The 18,037-nt window shown below is 39.3% G+C and overlaps 1 protein-coding gene across 5 annotated transcripts in view; it reads left to right on the top strand.

The window, feature by feature from the left end:
* TFDP2 (transcription factor Dp-2) overlaps nt 1–18,037 on the top strand; it is a 291,147-nt gene that overhangs the window by 109,532 nt on the left and 163,578 nt on the right. The gene's annotated exons all lie outside the window — the stretch shown is intronic.

Raw genomic sequence — 18,037 nt, 5'->3', positions numbered from 1 at the left:
TGGCAGATTTTCTTTCCTTTAGAAAAAAGAGGATGTAAAAGTTATCTTGATCAGCAAATGGTTACAAGTATATTTTACCTTAAATCAAATATAACCTTCCTAGGCATATGTGTAATTTGCCTTATTAAAGTTGTTTCCCAAAGTAGCATAAAGCAGTTGAACCAATGCTAATAGTACTACCCCTATTGACTTTGGATATTGGGAAGAAATTAGACAATGAGCGATACAGAGGGAGAGGGGTGAGTGATGGCTTACCCTCAGCTGATCTCCTGGAGTTAGGGACAGGGAAGGGGGCGCCTAAGCCGGGGCCGAGGCATGGGGGAGGGATTTGATAGAGGACGCCTGGAAAGGCCCATCCAGTCCAGCAGCCATTCTGCAAAAATAACATTTTTTTCTAGTTTATATATATTTTGTCAAGGTCCTTATTGAAAGGATTATACCAATTTACAAAGCCATGAGCAATTTATCCTCTCCACCCTCCACGTGTCTTCAGCAATTTGGTGTCAGACACATTCTAGGCTCTGAAGAATTAGCAGCAAAGCTAGACAGACGTGATTCCTGCCTTCTTGGGACTTATAATTTAGTGGGGAAAAGACAATGAATAAATATATAATGTCAGAAAATGATAGATGTTATGAAGGAAAGTAAGAGGAGAAAAGGAAAGAGTGATTCGGTGGGGGAGGACTTTTCAACTAGGTGTTGAGGAGAGGCCTCTCTGAGGAGGTGATATTCAGCGGGAGAAAGGCTTGAGTCTCAGCAACAGAAGGAGCCCGCTGTGGAATATCTAAGGACGAGCATTCCAGGTAGAGGTAGGAGCAAGTGTGGTGTTTCAAGGATCAACAAGATAACCAGTGTAGATAAAGAGTAAGCCAGAGGAAGCGTGGTGGGACATGCGGTCAGAAGGAAAGTAGGAGTCAGATCATGTGGAACTTCAAAGACGGGAGAGAGACATGTGCATTTTACCTGTCAGTGAGGAGCCATTGAAGGTTTTAAGGATAGTTGTTGACCCCACTAAACGTTTTTTAAAGTTTGCTCTGGCTGCTGAGAGAATAGAACAAAGAGGGGTGAGAGTACAAGCAGGCAGCCTAATCTGGTATTGTCACAGTATTTGAGGCCACGTGATGGTGATTAGAGTTAGGGTAATGGTATTGGAGATGAAGAAAAGTGGCTGTACCTCTAGGATGGATTTTAGAGGGACAGTCATCAGGACTTACCTGATTAGGCTGTGGGGGCAGGGAAAAAGTTAAAGAGGACTCATTGTATTGAGCTTTGCTACTGGGTTATGGCTGTGGTGCTTAATGAGAAGAGAACTCTTGGGGAAGCGCAAGATTTTGTGGCAAACTCAAGAATTGTGTTTTGGAAATGTTAAAGCTGAGGGACATGAAACCTCCAGTTGGAGTTACTGGATAGGTAGTTTGATAAATGAGTCTGGAACTCGGGAAAACTTAGAGCTGAAGATATAAATTTTGGAGTCATTCAAAGCAATGGGATTCTGTGAGATTATATAGTGAGTGTTTGGATAGAGACTATGTGAAGATGAAGGTCTGACCACAGTGCTGCTTCAGCATAGAGATGGGGAAGAGGAGAATGCAGCAACGGAGAATCAAGAAGAAATGGCCAGGAAGAAAGCCAACAGAGTTATCCTGATCATCTAGAAGTCAAGTGAACTAAGTGTTCAAGAAGGAAGAATCGATCAGTTGTGTCACATGTTGCTGAAAAGTAATTCTTAGATATGGAAGAGATCACTCTTTTATGGAGATACCATTAAACATGTATTCAAGTGTTTATATTTTAATTTTTCTCGATTTGCATTTCTCTTATGAGAATTTTTTTTTTTGGTGAAGTTACTTTTTGACTTACCTTTGTCATATTAGACCTTTTGTAGTTGTGATAGAAACTCTACTCAAAACAGCTTAAGATAAAAAGTGGAATGTATTAACTCAATAACTGAAAAATGTAGATTACTCTGGCTTCAGGGGATCAAATGATGGAGTCAGGACTCTCCCTCGTTTCTTCTCTTTATAGCATGGCATAATGGCCTACGTTGACATTAGTATGTTTATCTCAGAAGAAGAGAGGGAACATTCTCTTTTAGCATTTATACTTCAGATTCCATGGAGGAGCTTTGGTTAACCCTGCTTGGTTCCAATACTGGGTCACTGTAGAAAAGGAAGTGAGAAGGAGTGAGGGGCACTGTAAGTGGACAGGCCTAGGTCGTGGGCCCTTTTTTTTTTTAGGGGTCAAATTTTTTTTCAAGATTTATTTATTTATTTATAAAAATTTCTCTCCCCTTTTCCTTCCCCCCCCCCCCCCCACCAGTTGTCTGCTCTCTGGGTCCATTCGCTGTGGATTCTTCTGTGTCCACTCGTATTCTGGTCAGCAGCACCTGGAATCTGTGTCTCTCTTTGTTGTGTCATCTTGCTGTGTCAGCTCTCCGTGTGTGCGGCGCCATTCCTGGGCAGGCTGCATTTTTTTTGTGCTGGGTGGCTCTCCTTATGGGGTGCTCTCCTTGTGCGTGGGGCTCTCCTACGCGGGGACACCCCTGTGTGGCAGGGCACTCCTTGTGCGCATCAGCACTGTGCGTGGGCCAGCTCATCACATGGGTCAGGAGGCCCGGGGTTTGAACCTTGGACCTCCCATGTGGTAGACGGACGCCCTGTTCGTTGGGTAAAATCCGCTTCCCTGGTGGGCCCATTTTACTGCCATGCACAGTTGGTTTCCATGATTAGCAGCTTCACCAGAAATACATGGGATATGGGTGAGTCATTTTGCAAAGGAAGGTATATGGATTATGAGTATATAATATACATTGTAACTGGGGGAAATTATAGTACCTAGTATCTAGTGATACTCTCCTAAGCATGTTATAAGTTCATCCAGTATACACTAAAAAATTTCTAATGTGACATTTTTTACCTTGTCAAAGAATCTTTTAAAAAATACATAACCCATAATACTAATTACAGAAAAATTAGAAAATACAGATTAAAGAAAAAAAAATAGCCTAGACCAATAAACACATAAAAAGATACCTGTAGGAGCTCAGTGGTTGAGTGCCTGCTTTACACGTACAAGGTTCCAGGTTCCATCCCCAGGACCTCCTTAAGAAAAAAAGAAAAGATACATGATAGCATTAGTCATCAGGGAAATGCAAAACCACAAGCTACCACTTCATACCCAGCAGAATGACTGTTATAAAAAAGTCAAATAACAACAAGTGTTGGTGAGAGTGTGAAGGAATGGGAAGCCTTGTAACTACTGGTGGGAATGTAAAATGGTAGCGTCATTTAGGAAAACCGTCTGTTTAGTTAGCTCCTCAAACAAACATAGAGTTACATGACCCTGCAATTCCACATCTAAGAATATACCCAAGAGAATTGAAAATATATGTCCACCCAGAAACTTTTACATGAATATTTATAACAGCATTATTCATAATAGCCAACAGGTAGAAACAACCTGAATACCCATTAACAGATGAATGGATAAACAAAATGCTAGTATATCTATACAATGAAATATTATTTGGCAGTAAAAAGGAATGAATTACTGATGCATGCTACACTGCACAAACCTAGAAAATACTATGCTAAATTAAAAGAAGCCAGTCACAAAAGACCACATAATATGATTCTGCGCATATGAAAGTCTAAACTAGGAAATTTGTAGAGACAGAATTTAAATTAGTGGTTGTTTGGTGCAGAGGGGAAAGAGGGGGGAGATTATAGGGCAATAGGTGATAGATAAAGGGTATGGGGTTTCTTCTGGTGATGAAATGTTTTAAAGTTGATCTTGGTGATGTTTGTACATATCTGAATATACTAAAAACTTTTAATGAATTATATGGCTATGTGACATATCCCAATAAAGCTATTGAAAACAACTTAGAGGTTATCAGCAAAAGTTTGCTTAGGAAGACATATGGTATATATACAATGTGTATATATAATATACCAAAATGTTCATGCATTAGGCATGCAACATCATTTTACATGGCTTTTATATGCTGTTGTATGGATAGTACACTAGTTTCCAAATATTGACTATTAGGTTATTTCCATTTTTTCCCTTTTTTGAACATTTTTGTTTACTTTTGTTCACTCATCTGATTATTTCCTTATAACACAAATTATGAAATTGTTTTTTGGGGACTTTTGATTCGTATTGCTAAACTGCATTTTAGAAAGATTACATCAATTTATATTCATTAGTGGTGTATGAGAGTACAATTTCCCTTTTTTAAATTTTTGCCAGTCTAAGCAGAAAAAAAATGTCTTGCTACTTATTAGATATTTCTGAGTATTAGTTAGGCAACCCACTTTTCTACATGCTTATTGATCAGATACATTTCTCCTTTGTGAATTGCCTATATCAGAGTTGAAGTGTTAGTAGCCACTGCCATTTGAATAACAACCCATGCTGAATATTGCTTTGCCACTAACAAAACACATTAACGTAAATATTTAACTTGATCTAAGAGTTCTTTGCCTTTGTCATGCACATGTGTTATCCTCTCCATTTTGCAGTTACGCCCAAATCACCTTGCCTGTGAACGATAGAGCTTAACTTTGAGCACAGAATCATCTCGGAATTTTTTTTTCCTCTTATGTCAATTGAAATGTTGAATATTAGTGAAATTATAATGTTGTTTATTGGGGGGGAATATTTGAATTCTAAAAATTGTACTTAGGTATTTTTTTAGTCAATAGACATTTTAATAATTGCTTACAGTATTCAACACATACTATTAGTATATCCAGATAGAAGACTTTCTCAGGATGTTATTAGATTAAAATTTTTACATGAAATGGGAGTTCACTTTTTCTTGCTTAGTGAAACATTGAAAGATCCCTTTTCAAAGTGTAGAATAAGAAAGGCATAGCTAATATTTCTAAATGCCTTTCCTAGCCAACTCTTTCTTCCTCAAATTATCTACTATCTTTTTGAATCTTTCAGCTGTAAAGGTTTATAAAAGCAGAAAAATTGTACATATTTTGAAATTTTAATTAAATTGATTTCAGTAGTATTTAAATAAACTTTAAACACAATCATTTCCCCTTCATCTGTAAGAAGAAAATCAGCATACAGTATTGACTCACAATTGACCTTCATCTTTTTAGAGTATAATTTGGTGGTTATTAGGGTGCAGGTGTACTGACACATAAAAAAAAAAAGTTTCTGAATTCATTTGCTGCTTCACTCTGCAGAAGTTAGACATTAAGAGCAGGTGTTTAGACATAACAGTAATCCAGTAACTGAACATTCTGTTTTGAATATGTGGTTTTAAATGAGGTTTTTGCCGTTATGGTTGTATAAAAACAAAAAGGTATATAAACTGATACTTTTGAGGTTAGAATAATACATGTATTAAGTGGTTACATTGTTTTAAGCATAGAATATAGTAAGGCTATCTTTACCTTCTTAGCTTTCCTTTTACAGTAAGACATTAACAAAATATTGCTTTTCTCTTCTTTTTTATAGCTAAAGAGTTAAGGAAAAAAGGGGTGGGGTCATGTTAGTGATGCCACAGTGAACTTTTATTTTTTATTTTTATTTTAAAGATTTATTTATTTATTTAATTCCCCCCCCTCCCCTGGTTGTCTGTTCTTGGTGTCTGTTTGCTGCGTCTTGTTTCTTTGTCCGCTTCTGTTGTCGTCAGCGGCACAGGAAGTGTGGGCGGCGCCATTCCTGGGCAGGCTGCTCTTTCTTTTCACGCTGGGCGGCTTTCCTCACGGGCGCACTCCTTGCGCGTGGGGCTCCCCCACGCGGGGGACACCCTTGCGTGGCACGGCACTCCTTGCGCGCATCAGCGCTGCGCATGGCCAGCTCCACACGGGTCAAGGAGGCCCGGGGTTTGAACCGCGGACCTCCCATATGGTAGACGGACGCCCCAACCACTGGGCCAAAGTCCGTTTCCCCACAGTGAACTTTTAGCATATACAAATTGAATTGAATATTAAACATTAATATTTATGGGAAACTCTGAAGATCCATGTCTTGTGATAATTTGCAATTTTATTGCAAAGGATTTACTTTACTGCAAACAATACTTATAAAAAACTAGACAAAGTCAAGTATCTGCACCATTGTCTACATAGTATATGAAGCCATTTTCTAGATGTCTTAGTCTCAGCCTGTTATTAAAAAAATTGATATTAGTGGCCATATAAGTTTGCATCAGAATTACTTTTTATGATATAAGCAACATTTAGGCATATTTCTGGCAATGTATCTTTCTTTTTAAAGAAATAAGTATTTTATTTATATTATATAGGAAATATGAGTGAATTCACATTTTCTTTAGGAAAAAAAAATATCCAGGGTACTTGGTGAACAGACTTCAAAAGGATAACATACCCAGTTAATGTCTCCCTTAGTTTCTAATTTTACTGATGCAGCAACAATCTTTTGACCAAAAGAAGTAGTTACTACCTGTATGAATTAGTGTTTGAATACCACTATTAGTTCTTTTTCTTTTGACTTTTCTTTTAGAGAGGTTGTGGGTTTACAGAACAATCATGCATGAAATACAGGATTCCCATCCACCACCCTTTTATTAACACCTTACATTGGTGTGGTACGTTTGTGACAGTTGATGAAAGTACATTTTTAAACTACAGTCCTTGGTTTAACTTAGGGTTCGCTGTTTGTGTAGTGCAGTTCCATGGATTAAAAAAAATATATTCTATTGCCATATATACAACCTAACATTTCTCCTTTCAAACATATTCCGGTATGCATTTCAATGCTGTTAATTACATTCACAATGTTGTGCTACCATCTAGATTCTGACTCTATTAATTTACTTATTCTAATTATTTCATATCAGTGAGATCATACAATAGTTTTCTTTTTGTGTCTGGCTTATTTCACTCAACATGATGTCTTCAAGGTTAATCCATATTGTCACATGTATCAGAACTTACTTTTTTACAGCTGAATAGTATTCCACTGTGTGGATATACCACATTTTGTTTATTCATTCATTGGTTATGAACACTTGGGTTGCTTCTCATTATTCTGGCAACTGTGAATATTGTTACTATGAATATTGGTGTATAACATTGGTGTACAAATATCTGTTCAAGTCCCTGCTTTCATATCTTTTGCATATATATATAGGTGTGTTTGCCTGGTCATGTGGTAATTCTATACTTAACTTTCTGAGGAGACTTCAAATTGTCTTCCACAGTGGCTACAACATTTTACATACCAACCAGCAATTAATGAGTGTTTCTAATTCTCCACATCCTCTCCAACACTTTTTAATTTTCCATTTTCTTAATATTACCATTCTAGGCGTTAGACTTTGCCCAGTGGTTGGGGCGTCCGTCTACCACATGGGAGGTCCACGGTTCAAACCCCGGGCCTCCTTGACCCGTGTGGAGCTGGCCCATGCGCAGTGCTGATGCTCGCAGGGAGTGCCATACCACGCAGGGGTGTCCCCCGTGTAGGGGAGCCCCATGCGCAAGGAGTGCGCCCCGTAAGGAGAGCCGCCCAGCGCGAAAGAAAGTGCAGCCTGCCCAGGAATGGTGCCACATACACGGAGAGCTGACACAACAAGATGACGCAACAAAAAGAAACGCAGATTCCCGGTGCCGCTGACAACAACAGAAGCAGACAAAGAAGAACAGGCAGCAAATAGACACAGAAAACAGACAACCGGGGTCGGGGCGGGGGGGAAGGGGAGAGAAATAAATAAATAAATAAATCTTTAAAAACAAATAGTGACCATTCTAGTGGGTATAAAGTGGTATCTGGTTGTAGTTTTGATTGGCATTTCGCTAATGGCTAATGATATTGAGCATCTTTTCATGTGCTTTATGGCCATTTATATATCTTCTTTGGTGAGAGGTCAATTCAAGGCATTTGCCCATTTTTTATTTAGTTTGCTTGTATTTTTGTTGTTAAGTTGAAGGATTTTTCTATATATAGTCTGGATATTAAATCCTTAGCAGAGCCCTCCACTTCTCCCAGTGACCCCGCCGCTGGTCCCAGCAGCTCTGGCAGTGGGACGAGGGCAGCGGCCAGCAGCGCCACTTCTCAAAGGCTCTTGGCATGCTGCGTCCCACAGCATTGCCAAGATGACCACGAGGAGAGTCAGCCGGGCCCAAGCAGCAGGGCAGGAGGAGCCCAAGAAGAGGTGGGCGAGACCATCCGCTAAACCCGCTCCTGTGAAAGTGGAAGCCAAGCCAAAAAAGACAGTAGGAAAGGGTAAACCTTCAGACAAAACAAGTGCAACAAAAGGAAAGAGAAGGAGTGAAGGGAAAACAAACTGAAGTGGCTAACCAAGAACCTAAAGAAGATTACCTGCAGAAAACAGAGAAACTGAAAATGAGGAGAGTCCAGCCTCTGATGAAGCAGGAGAGAAAGAAGCCAAGTCTGGTTAATACCGTATACCATATCTTATCAGCCGTCCCTGTTTCACCCTTCTTGTGCAACCCAGAGGAATATTTTTATCAGCTATTTTGTAATGCAAGCTGTTTAGTAGCTCTAGAAGAAACATTTTTAAGAAGGAGTAGAAATCCCACCTCATCCCATTTGTTTTTTAATGTAAATACTTTTTTTTAAGAGAGGGAAATCATTTGCTGTTTGTTTATTTTTTGGTACAACCAAAAGATAGTGGGATATTGAATTATGGGAGGCTTAACATTCCACTGGGTGGGCCTGGCAGTTTTTATACCCTATAATACAACACATGCTAAATGGTGATTTGGAAGCCCAGTCGTACATTTAATATGTGTTGAACATTTAAAATTACATCTGTTCCCATGTTTTTTAGTAGACGTGTTTCTTAAAACCACTCCCTGATCTTGGCTCTCCCTGTCAGAACTGTGTGCACTCTGTAATATCCTTGGTCCTGGTCATCCAGTTTTTCTAATACTTTGCTATGTGCTGTAAAAGATTGGAAATGTGAGTAAGTAGTGTGTATAGTTTTAATTTGCGAATTAGTGGGACTTAAAAGATGTAACAACTTACCAACATTTGAAGATATTGGTACTTGATATCCTCTTTTTTTTTTTTTTTAAGATTTATTTTATTTATTTCTCTCCCCTTCCCCACCCCCATCTTGGTTGTCTCTTCTCTGTGTCTGTTTGCTGTATCTTCTATTTTGTCCGCTTCTGTTGTCAGCGGCACGGGAATCTGTGTCTCTTTTTTGTTGCGTCATCTTGTGTCAGCTCTCCGTGTGTGCAGCGCCATTCCTGGGCAGGCTGCACTTTCTTTCGCGCTGGGCGGCTCTCCTTATGGGGTGCACTCCTTGTGTGTGGGGTTCCCCTACGTGGGGGACACCCCTGTGTGGCAGGGCACTCCTTGCCCGCATCAGCACTGCGCATGGGCCAGCTCCACATGGGTCAGGGAGGCCTGGGGTTTGAACCGCGGACCTCCCATGTGGTAGACGGACTCCCTAACCACTGGGCCAAGTCCGCCACCTTGATATCCTCTTAAGGAAAACTTAACTCCAATTTTAAGCTAGAAAGTCACTGGAATAACTTTAGACAAACAACTCCATGGCTTTTTAGGTTTTTGGTACATTGATTAAGAATTGTGTAAAAATTGTTAATAATTTCTGTCCTGATCTTCAAAACAACCAATAAAATCTCGATTATGAAAGAGAAAAAATCCTTATCAGATATGTGGTTTTCAAATATGTTTTCCCCTTGTATATAGGTTGTTGTTTAATTTTCATGATAAAGTCCTTGAGGCAAACAGTTTTTAATTTTGTTGAGATCCTATTTATCTATTCTTTCTTTTATTGCTTGTGCTTTTGGTGTAAAGTCTATGAAATCATTGCCTAGGACAAGATCCTGAGAAATGTTTCTCAATATTTTCTTCTAGGAGTTGCATAGTCCTGGTTCTTATATTTAGGCCTTTGATCCATTTTGACTTGATTTTTGTATAAGGAGTGAGGTAAGGGTCCCCCTTCATTCTTTTGCAAATAGAGAGCTAGTTTCTCCAGAATAAGTTGTTGAAGAGAGTATTCTTTCACAATTGAGTAATCTTTGTCCCCTTGTCAAAAATCATTTGAAGAGAAGTGGATGTGGCTCAACTGATAAGAGCATCTGCCTACCATATAGGAGGTCCAGGGTTCAAACCCAAGGCCTGCAGGCCTGTGTGGTGAGCTGGCCCATGTGCAGTGCTACCGCGTGCAAGAAATGCCACGCCACGCAGGGTGTCCCCTGTTTAGGGCAGCCCCACGCACAAGGAGTGTCCCCCACAAGGAGGGCCGCCCCACGCAGCTTATTATTAGAAGCCTTATTATTCGAAAAGCATAGCCTGCCGAGGAGTGGCTCCAAACACACAGAGGGCTGACACAGCAAGATGATGCAACAAAAAAAGAGACTCAGATTCCTCGTACCACCAAGAATGCAAGTGGACACTGAAGAACATACAGCGAATGGACACAAGAGAGCAGACAACAGAGTGGCAGGGGAGAAATAAATAAAAAAATTTTAAAGAAAAAAATCACTTGGAGTGGGGAGTGGGTATAGACCAGTGGTCAAGCACCTGCTTTCCAGGTATGAGGTTCTGGGTTAAATCTCTGGTATCTTCAAAAAAAAAAAAAATCTCTTGGCTATAGATGTGAGGATAGATTTCTAAGGTCTCAAATTGATTCCATTGGTCTTTATGCCTATTGCTGTGCAAGAAGCATGCTGTTTTGATTACTGTGGCTTTGTAACAAATTTTAAGGTCAGGAAATGTGAGCCCTCCAACTTCATTCTTCTTTTTCAAGGTGGCTTTGGTTATACAGGGCCCCTTATCCTTCCATATAAATTTGATGATTGGCTTTTCTATTTCTGTAAAGACGGTTGGTGGAATTTTTATTGGGATCACTTTAAATCTTTAAATTGCTTTGGGGTAGGATTGACATCTTAATGATACATAGTCTTCCTTTCATTTAGGTCTTCTTTGATTTCTTTTAGTAATGTTTTGTAATTTTCTGTGTTCAGGTTATTTGCATGCTTGGTTAGATTTCTTCCTGGGATTTTGATTCTTTTAGTTGCTTTTATGGATGGAATTTTTAAAAAATTTCTTCTTCTATTTGTTTATTGCTTGTGTATAGAAACACTACAAATTTTGGAGTGTTTTCTTGTACACTGCCACTTTGCTGAATTTATTTGCTCTAGTAGCTTTGTTGTAGATTTTTCAGGATTTTCTGTATATAGAATCATGCCATGTGCAAATAAGATAAGTTTTACTTCTTCCTTTCCAACTCAGATGACTTTTATTTCTTTCCTGTTGTCTAATTGCTCTGACAAGAACTTCCAGTATAATGTTGAAAATCAGTGGTAACAATGGGCATCCTTGTCTTGTTTTTGATCTTAGAGGGAAAGCTTTTAGTCTTTCACCATTAAGTGGGATGTTAGCTGTGGACTTTTCATATATACCCTTTATCATGTTGATGAAGTTTCCTTCTTTTCCTTGTTTTCTAAGTGTTTTTTCAAGAAGGGATGCTGAACTCTGTCAGATGCCTTTTCTTCATCATTTGAGATGGTCATGTGGTTTTTTTACTTCATTACATTAAGTGATTTTCTTTTTTTTTAAGATTTATTTATTTCTCCCCCTGCCGCCCACCCCCGCCCCCTGCCCTGCCAGTTGTCTGCTCTCTGTGTCCATTCACTGTGTGTCTTCTGTGTCCACTCACATTCTTGTCAGCAGCACCGGGAATCTGTGTTATTTTTGTTGTGTCATCTTGCTGCGTCAGCAGTTTTTTCACGCTGGGCGGCTCTTCTTACAGGATGCACTCCTTGTACATGGGGCTCCTCTAACCGGGGGACACCCCTGCATGACATGGCAGGGCTTGAACCCTGGACCTCCCATGTGGTAGGCAGATGCTCTGTCAAGTGAGCCAAATCTGCTTCCCGAATTGACTTCCTTATGTTGAACCACCCTTGTATACCAGGGATAAATCCCTGGTATACATGGTATATAACTCTTTAATGTGCATTTGGATTTGGTTTGTTCGTATTGTGTGGAAGATATTTGCATCTATATTCCTAAGAGATATTGGTCTTTAATTTCCTTTTTTTGTGGTATCTTTATTTGGTTTTGCTATTAGAATGATGTTGACCTCATTGAATGAATTAGCGTGTTTTTCCTCCTCTTCTGGCCCTGGACTTTTCTTTGTTGGTAGGTTTTTGATTACTGATTCAATCTCTTTACTAGTTATTGTGTTTTTGAGATCTTCTATTTCTTTTTGATTCAGTGTAGGTATTTGCGTGTTTCTAAGAATTTGTTGATATTATCTAGGTTATCTAATTTGTTGGCATACAATTGTTTATATTATCCTCTTATAGTCTTTTTAATTTTAGTGGGATTCATAGTAATGTCCCCCTTTTCATTTCTGATTTCAGTTATTTGTGTCCCCTCTCCTTTTTTCTTCATCAGTTTAGCTGAATTTCATCAATTTTCTTGATCTTTTCAAGACCCAACTTTTGATTTTGTTGAGTCTCTCTATTGTTTTTCATTCCCTATTTCATTTCTTTCTAATCTTTGTTATTTCTTTCCTTCTGCTTTGTGTTTGTTTTTCTATTTTCTTTTTTCAGTTCTTCCAGTTTTGAGATTTTGCCTCTGATTTGAAATCTTTCTTCTTGTTTAATGTAAGCATTTAGATCTATAAATTTCCCTCTCAGCTCTGCCTTTGCTGCATCCTATAGTTTTGGTATATTGTATTTCCATTTTCATTTGCCTCAAGATATTTCATATTTTCCCTTGTGATTTCATCTTTAACCCATTGATTGAGTACTTTGTTTAATTTTACCTATTTGTGAATTTTCCATTTCTCTTTCTGTTACTGATTTCTAGCTTCATTCCATTGTGGTCAGAGGAGATACATTGTATGAATTCAATATATTCAAATTAATTGAGACTTGTTTTGTGACCTAAGATATGGTCTATCCTGGAGCATGATAATTTACAGTCAAGAAGAAGGTGTATTTTATTGTTGTTGGGTCAAGTATTCTATGTATGTCTGTTAGGTCTAATTGGTTTAGAGTATTTTCAAGTCTTGTATTCTTTTTTTAAATTTTCTGTCTATATGTTCTTTCCATTATTGAAAGTGATGTATGGGAAGCAGATGTGGCTCAAGGAGTTGGGCTCCCACCCCATATGGGAGGCCCAGGGTTTGATTCCTGGGACCTCCTGCCGAAGGCAAGCTGGCCCAAGTGAAGAATTGTCTCACACCGAGTGCTGTGCCACGTGGCAAACTGAGCTGCACAGGAGTGCTGCCCCACACGGCAAACTGGCCTGAGCAGAGAGCTGGTGCAGCAAGAAGACACAACAAAAAGAGACACAGAGGAGAGACAATAAGACACAGCAACTTCAAAGTGAGTCTGGAGGTCATCAGAGAGGTAACACTATGCTCTCAGCAGGATCTCATAATTGGCCAAAGTAGATACTACCCAAATAGTGGGGCTACTTAGGGCTCCAGAGACACCCAGATCCTATGGTCATGGCAGATAGCTCCGGAGTTTGGTGCCTTGCCAGTGGGCCCTACTTTGAGTTTGTGCTCCCGAGTATGAGAGAGTTGGACTCAGATGTGACTTCTCTACACATGCCTATTCTGTCCCTTTTATTTGAACCTATAGTTGGTACTGGAGTTGGTAGGTGTACGTCCAAGAGACTTGAACCTCTGGACTGTCCATGTGCCAGCTGGGCCCTGAGCCTCAACAGAATTGCAACACCTAGTCTCCAGTTCATTGGACTCATCCAGGACAACTAACAAGGAAGTGAGGATGGACAACGACCACACCAAGGAACCAAGAGAGTCTACAACTGCAAGCAAAAGAGGCCATCCATCAGCCATATGGGATCGAAGGCCCCTCTCAATAAGAGGTAGAGTGGGCATCACCACCCCAGAATCCTCAGGATTGGGAATAAAATATGGGCTAGAGTGGACTCACTGGTATTGTACTATAGACCTATTATGATTCTAGCAATGGAAGAAATTATATCATTGATATGGAGACAGTGGCCACTGGAGGTGCTGAAATCAGGGAAAGGGAAAAAGAGGTATAATATGGGGGCATTTTCAGAACTTGGAATTGACCTGAATGCCATTGCAATGGCAGATACTGGCCATTATATATCCTGCCATAGGCTACACAACTGAATGGAAGAGCGTAAACTACAGTGTAAACTCTAATCCATGTTTAGTGGCAGTGCTCCAAAATGTGCTTAGCAATTGCAATGAATGTACCATACTAATGAAAGAAGTTGTTAACGTGGGGAAAAGTGGGAGGTGTGGGGAGTGGGACATATGGGAAGCCCTTATATTTTTTTATGTAACATTTTATGTAATTTAAGTATTTTGAAAAGAAATTAAATATATATTTTAAAATATATATGTGTGTGTATTTTGAAATTAAAAAAAAAAAGAGACACAGCAGACCAGGGAGTGGAGGTGGTGCAAAAGATTGAGCACCTCTCTCCCAATCTGGAAAGTCCCAGGATCAGTTCCCGGTACTGCCTAAAGAGAAGACAAGCAGACACAGAACAACACACAGCAAATGGACACAGAGAGCAGACAACGAGGGTGGGGTGTGTGTGTAAATAAATCTTTAAAAAAATAAAAAAGAAAGTGGTGTAAATAGTGGTCTCCTACTTAATGTGGAACTGTCAGTTGCTCCCTTCAAATCTATCACTATTTACTTCATATATTTTGAGGCTCTGCTTTTAGGTACATATTTATAATTGTGATGTCTCCTTGTTGAATTGACCCACTTATCAGTATAAAATCTCCATCTTTGTCCCTTGCAACTGTTTTTGACTCAAAGTCTATTTTATGTGACATTAGTATAATTACCCTAGCTCTCTTTTGGTTACTACTTGCATGGTATATGTGGTTTTCATCCTTTCACTTTCAGCCTACTTATATCCTTCATTTTAAGGTGAGTTTCTTTCAGACAGCATATAGTTGGGTCATGTTTATTCATCCATTCTGTCATTCTCTACCTTTTGACTGCACAATTTAATCCTTTTACATTTAAAATCATTACTGATAATTAGCACTTTCTTCTGCCATTTTGTTTCATGTTCTTTGTATGTCTCACATCTTTTTTGACCCTCAATTCTCCTGTTAATGTCTACTTTTATATTTATTTGATTTTTTTTTGCATGTTGTCTCCTATTGAATGCCTTCTCTTTCCCATCTGGATATATTTTTCTAGTATTATTCTTTTGGTTATCTTGGGGTTAAACTTTAACATCCTAAATACAAAACAATCATATTTAGTTTGATACCAAATTGCATGCACATACCCTTTTCCTAACCCCACTGTCCCCCCACCTTTTTTTTCTTATTAACAATATATTTTTGTACATTTTTTTCTAAAACCCAGATTTATCATTACTTTTTGAAAAATATTTATTTTTATTTTATCTATCCCCCCACACACACTTTGTTGCTTTCACTCACTGTCTCCTCTCTGTGTCCATTCGCTGTGTAACTCTCTGTCTGCTCATCCTCTCTTTAGGAGGCACATGGAACCAAACCTGGGACATCCCATGTGAGAGAGAGGTACTTAATTGCTTGAGCGACCTCCATTCCCTGCTTCGTTGTGTCTCTCATTGTGTTTCCCTTTGTGTCATCTTGTTGTGTCAGCTTCCCATGCCAGCCCGTTGCACCAACTCGCTGTCTTGCTTGTCTTCTCCAGGAAATACCAGGAACCAAACCTGAGACCTCCCATGTGGTAGGTGGGAGCTCAATCACTTGAGCCACATCCGCTTCCCATATCATTACTTTTAATGCATTTGTATTTTAGCGCCTTTTGGTAGTAAGAAATGGAGTTACATATCCAAAAACACAATACAATACATTAGTCCCGTTAACCTTTACCAAGGGTTTTTATTTCTTTTAGCTGCTGTGAACCACAGTCTAGTGTCCTTTCCTTTCAGTCTGAAGAATTCCCTTTAGCATTGCTTGTAAGGCAGGTCTAGTGGTGATGAAACCTGTCAGCTTTTGTTTGTCAGGGAATGTTTTCATCTCTCCCTCATTTTTGAAAGAAAGTCTTGCTAGATAAAAATTCTTGGTTCACAATTGTTTTCTTTCAACACTTTAAGTATTTCAACCCATTGCCTTTTGCTTCCATGGTTTCTGATGTGAAATCCACACTCAGTCTAATTGGGACTCCCTTGTATATAACAGATTGCTTTTCTCTTGCTTCAGAACTCTCTTCTTGTCTTTTGAATTAGACAGTTTGATCAGTATATGATGGGGTTTACTTTTCTTCATGTTTATCCTATTTGATGTTCTCTTGACTTTTGGATATGCATATTTGCATCCTTTGCTAAATTTGGGGAGATCCCTGTCTTCTCAGAATACTTCTTCTGTAGCTTTCTCTTTTCCCTTTCTAAGACTCCCATAATGGGTATGTTGAAATACTTGATGGTGTCCCAGAATTCTCTTAGACTTTTTTCACTTTTTGTAATTTTTTTTTTCTTTCTGCTCCTCAGTCTGACTCATTGCCATTGTCTTGTCTTTTGCTGCAGGATATCCATCTCTAATGTTTTTTCTGTTGCTTTTGTTGTCTTAGGCAGCTTTTGCCAGGTAAACAAATTCTGGGTGGGGCTCATGCCAAAAAGGAGTTTCCCAAGTCAGTCTTTCCCAGCCGAGGCCAGGTACCCACACTGTGACTGCAAACTGCAGACTGGCTCCAAACTGTGCTGGGAAAGGGATCTGGAAGGGTGCCAGGAGTTTCTACCATGGGTCCCCAAAGCTGCATTTTCTTGAGCTGGCCAACTAATGTGGCTGTTTGACTGCCCCCTGGAGTTCTGAGGAAGCATAGCATCTTTTAAGTCTCCTTTGTCTAGGGTGAAGTGGAACAGTGACTGCCCTCAGGGACGGCCCCCGGCAATCCAAAGTCCCTGATCAAAACCTGTGATCAGCTGTGCCCATTCCTGATCTTGGGAAAGTGGATTTTATGTCCCTTTTTGTCATCAGTGAGCTAGTTAGGAGCTGGACCCCAAGGTGGCCTACCACGAGAGTGGGTGGTAGGTGATGGTTACTGCTGGGCAGAGAGAGGAATTTACTAGTTTTTCCAGAATTTACCAGTCTCTTCCCTCCTGCTCTTCCCTGGATGCTGTTCAGTGTTCTACTGTTCTCTGGAACAACAAAATAGTTGTTTCAGACCATTCTTTCCTGTTTAATAGTTGTTCTGGTGGAGGGACTGAATCCCGGAGCTTCCTGCAGTCTAATATAATTAGTTCTCACATTATGAAATTGGAAAGGGTCAAATGAGTGCTTATGAAGAATATGTAATATTAAAACAGTGTATGTTAAAAAAAATAAGACAAGTACATAGACAAAGTTCTAAAGCTTGGTGGGTTTAAAATCCTTTCAGTGAGGTTGAACTAGCATTGATAGTTCAAGATTACAAATATTCAACGTTTAAAACAATAATAATAATAAAACAATTTATTGGATGCTTACTGTGTGCCAGGTTTTAAAAACTAGAGGTTTTCTTCTGTCCAGGCTCTGTAACAAATTAAAGTACACGCATGCACACACACACACACATACACACAACACCTCCCTGATGCTACTACTGTTCTCAGCTCTGTTATATCAGGTAGTCCAAAGGACATTATGTTGCATAAAAAGAATTTATAAGCATATTTGCTATAAGTAGTCCCTAAAGTATAATAATAATAACAATTGCTAACATGGGTTGAGCACTATGTGCCAATTACTGTGCTGCATACTTTACACAAATTGTCTCATTGAATTGAATTATCTCATTGAGTTAGTATTACTATCACCCTCCAATTTACAAACGAGTAAACTGAGGCCTGGAGAGCTTACACAACTTGACCAAGACATATACCTAGAAAGGATGATGAACCAGAATGTGAGCAAGTGAAACTAAGCAGTCAGACTTGAGGCCAGTGCAACTCACCTCTGTGTTATGATTAATGGTCTTTATTTGATCTGTAAAATAAAGTCCCAGTGTTGAAAAACACTGTAGGAAATGAGTGAGAACAGTAAAAATTAAGGGTAGCAGTGGTGTTGGTCTTTTGATATATCTCTTGACAAGTTCAT

The sequence above is a fragment of the Dasypus novemcinctus genome, chromosome 4, assembly GCF_030445035.2.
Source record: "Dasypus novemcinctus isolate mDasNov1 chromosome 4, mDasNov1.1.hap2, whole genome shotgun sequence".
In the NCBI taxonomy this organism is placed as follows: Eukaryota; Metazoa; Chordata; class Mammalia; order Cingulata; family Dasypodidae; genus Dasypus; species Dasypus novemcinctus.
The sequence above is the reverse complement of the archived record's forward strand: the minus strand, read 5'-3'. Positions and strand labels throughout refer to the sequence as shown.